Genomic DNA, 4,173 nt, shown 5'->3' with positions numbered 1-4,173 from the left:
ACAACACACACCCAAAGGATCAACGACACCACCCCAGACCAGGAAATGGAACCCAGCAAGGCCAGGCTCACCCAGCAGCCCTGCAGGGCCAATAACACGCCAGCCCAGCAAGGGCACAGCCAACACACCAGAACAGACATTTGTACCGAGGCGGTCCACCAGGGAAAGGCTCCCGACCGCCTCACCTTGTAAATAGTTTTCACTTTGACTTTGGGCGGGGAGTGATGTTGTGTATCTGTAAAGCATGCACTCCCATGTTCCACCACCAGGGAGCGCATCCCCTGAAGTCCCAAGGGATCCCAGCATAAGCCGGATAAGCCGGCCCCTAAGGCCTGTTCCTCACTCTGGAGTGTCTTAATAAAGACTGAGTTCACTGTTACTTTAACCTCTCTGTGTGCAGTCTCATCTGTGTTAGGAACACAATAGGTGCAATTCTAAAGGGAGTGAATGAACAGAGAGACCTGGGGGTATATGGAGGTGGCAGGGTGGTTGACAAAATGGTTAAGAAAGCTTATGAGATCCTGGGCTTTATAATTAGAGGCAGAGTGCAAAAGCAAGGACACTATGATGAACCTGTATAAAACACCGGTTCGGCCTGTGCTGCAGTATTGTGACCAATTCTGGGCACCACACTTTAGGAGGGATGTGAAGGCCTTAGAGAGGGTGCAGAGGAGATTTACCAGAATGGTTCCAGGGATGTGGGGCTTCAGTTACGTGGATAGATTGGAGAAGCTGGGGTTGTTCTCCTTGGAGCAGAGAAGGTTGAGAGGAGATTTGATCATGAGGGGTCTGGACAGAGTAGATCGAGAGAAACTGTTCCCATTGGTGGAAGGGTCAAGAACCAGAGGACACAGATTTAAGGTGATTGGCAGGAGAACCAAAGGCGAGATGAGGAAAAACGTTTTTATGCAGCGAGTGGTTCAGATCTGGAATGCACGGCCTGAGAGGGTGGTGGAGGCAGATTCAATCGTGGCTTTCAAAAGGGAATTGGATAAGTAGCTGATGTTAAACAATTTGCAGGGCTCCGGGGAAAGGGCGGAGGAGGGGGATAAGCTGAAGTGATAGTTTTTTATTTACACAGATCCATTACCTTGGATGCATTCCCGTAAATGGTCAAAAGAATGAAGTCCAAAGGAAAGGGAAATGTATTCTCATTATTGCAACATGGGTAAAGAGGAATAAGAACAGAACACGCAGGAAATACTCAGCGGGTCAGGCAGCATCTGTGGAGCGAGAAACAGAGTTAATGTTTCAGCTCGATGACCTTTCAACAGAACTGGAAGATGTTGGAGATTTGACAGTTTTCAAGCAAGTCGAGATCCAGAGAAAAGTGTGTGTGGAAAGAACAAAGGGGAAGGTGTGTGATCGGGAGAGGGTCGGAGTGATTCAATGACAATACTTTCCCATTCCATTCCCAACCAATCTCTTCATCACAATCTATCAGTGCAATCAGCAAACAATTGATTAGCAGGGCTTTTAAATGATTGTTGAGGATAAATTAATAGAACATTCCCAGAGCTGGAATAATTCCCACTTTAATTTGCATATTTACTTTCCCACAACTTTTATTCATGCTGGTTCTTTTCTGTTAACCTTTCAGTCGCAGTCTGCTGCAAACAATTCCCTGGGTGAGAGCATGGAGACATCCTTCCCCTGAGATTGTCCGAGGGACTGTCTAAGGGAGAGAAAACTGTAGCCCCAGTGTGGGGCCTCACCGGCCGTGAGTGGAGATCAGCAAATCTGCCCAATGTCCGATGAATTTCCACCCTTTGTAATTTCATACAGTGACCGGGAAAGTTAGCACTTGTAAAGTAAAATAACAGATACTGAGACTGACTGGGAACTATTGAACTGTAAACTTTGGGATATAAACTAATCCAGTTACATAAAAGATTACCACAAAATAAATCCAGAATAAAAACACAAATCTATTTCTAAAGTTTCCACGATGTATCGATGTAGGTTCCTGAGGCTGCAGAACTCGATGGGCAGAGACACCATGGGCTGAATGCAGGGCTGGATTAAGGCTGTGTGGGGCCTAAGGTTAATAGGAGGGAAGGGCCTATATATGTACTATATATTGGTATCTATGGGGGATATCTAGGGGTATCTATGGGGGATATCGAGGGGTATCTATGGGGGATATCTAGGGGTATCTATGGGGGATATCTAGGGGTATCTATGGGGGATATCTAGGGGTATCTATAGGGGATATCTAGGGGTATCTATGGGGGATATCTGGGAGTATCTATGGGGGATATCTAGGGGTATCTATGAGGGATATCTAGGGGTATCTATGGGGGATATCTAGGGGTATCTATGAGGGATATCTAGGGGTATCTATGGGGGATATCTAGGGGTATCTATGAGGGATATCTAGGGGTATCTATGGGGGATATCTAGGGGTATCTATGAGGGATATCTAGGGGTATCTATGGGGGATATCTAGGGGTATCTATGAGGGATATCTAGGGGTATCTATGAGGGATATCTAGGGGTATCTATGAGGGATATCTAGGAGTATCTATGGGGGATATCTAGGGGTATCTATGGGGGATATCTAGGGGTATCTATGGGGGATATCGAGGGGTATCTATGGGGGATATCGAGGGGTATCTATGAGGACATACTTACTCGACTAAATACTTTTCACATTTGACTTTGTCGTCTACATTTCCACTTTCAAAAGATAAATGAAAATACTTCATCCTTTTGTAAGGATTCACAATGATCAGACCTGATATTATAGCACTGGTCCTGTGAACAGTGCACATAACTCTCTGGGTGAATCATTTTTGGATATTTAAACATGTTTCCAGATTGTCACAGAATTTTAAACACACTTTGAGCCATAAGGACACAATATTTTGCACCTCTGAAGATATAATTATGCAGTTATATATGATATTGCTTCGCCAACCTTGTGATAAAGATTTAGGGTTAATGGTATAAAAATGAGGGTCTAAAGTCGAGGGCCTAAAAAATGAGGGCCTTCTTAGCCAATGGGTTAATCCGGCCCTGGCTGAATGGCCTCCTTCTATGCTGTACCAGTCATTCTATGGTCTCCAGATCAGGGTCAGAGTTCAGGGTCTGTAATGCGATAGCTTCTGGTGCATCATCTGTTTCATTTCCTGTCGCCTTGTGTGGGCTCCCGCTGTGCGATATCTGACAAAAGACAAGAAATGTGCTTTAAATAAAGAGTTTATGCTTCAAGAATAAACAGTGGACTGGAAGTGATGGATAAAGAGGAAGTTGAATAGAGGAGTAATTTTACAGAATGGGGAACAGAACAGAACATGGCCCACACATCACTGGCTCAGTGTTACTGAGATAATTTCAACAATTAAAGGTTCAGTCATTGGAAGAAGTAGACCTGATTAAAACGATAAACTAACTCCAGTTACTGAGAGAAGATATTGTGGAAGATTTTTCCCACTATGAATATATGAATGTAAAATAAGTTTATACTTTTGAGGTTAAAGGTCATGGCCATAGTGTGACCACATTTCTAAGAGGTTCTCCCTGTGGTTGACTGACCTCACCAGTAAAGTTACCTCGTTGAACTTATAACTCTGCTTCTGACACAACAATGGTCTCCTCCTGAAGCTACTGATCCTGTCTCTTTTGTTACCTCCCTGAGCTGTGATCTGCTGTGACGTTTATCAGAATCATTCATTTTCACAAAATCAGTCATACTGTTCAATTTATTGTCATTTTTAATCTTACTTTTCAAATAATATTGGTTTCTGGCAACATGGAAGTCATTAACTTCCAATATCAAAGAGGAATATGTTTGATAGTAAATTAAATGAACATAGAAACATGAACATAGAAAATAGGTGCAGGAGTAGGCCATTCAGCCCTTCGAGCCTGCACCGCCATTCAATAAGATCATGGCTGATCATTCCCTCAGTACCCCTTTCCTGCTTTCTCTCCATACCCCTTGATCCCTTTAGCCGTAAGGGCCATATCTAACTTCCTCTTGAATATATCCAATGAACTGGTCTCAATGAGTCTCTGCGGCAGGGAATCCCACAGGTTAACAACTCTCTGAGTGAAGAAGTTCCTCCTCATCTCAGTCCTAAATGGCCTACCCCTTATCCTAAGACGGTGTCCCCTGGTTCTGGACTTCCCCAACATCGGAAACATTCTTCCTGCATCTAACCTGTCCAG

Source organism: Pristiophorus japonicus, chromosome 1 (assembly GCF_044704955.1).
Source record: "Pristiophorus japonicus isolate sPriJap1 chromosome 1, sPriJap1.hap1, whole genome shotgun sequence".
Classification (NCBI taxonomy): domain Eukaryota; kingdom Metazoa; phylum Chordata; class Chondrichthyes; family Pristiophoridae; genus Pristiophorus; species Pristiophorus japonicus.
Note: the sequence above shows the minus strand (reverse complement) of the source record.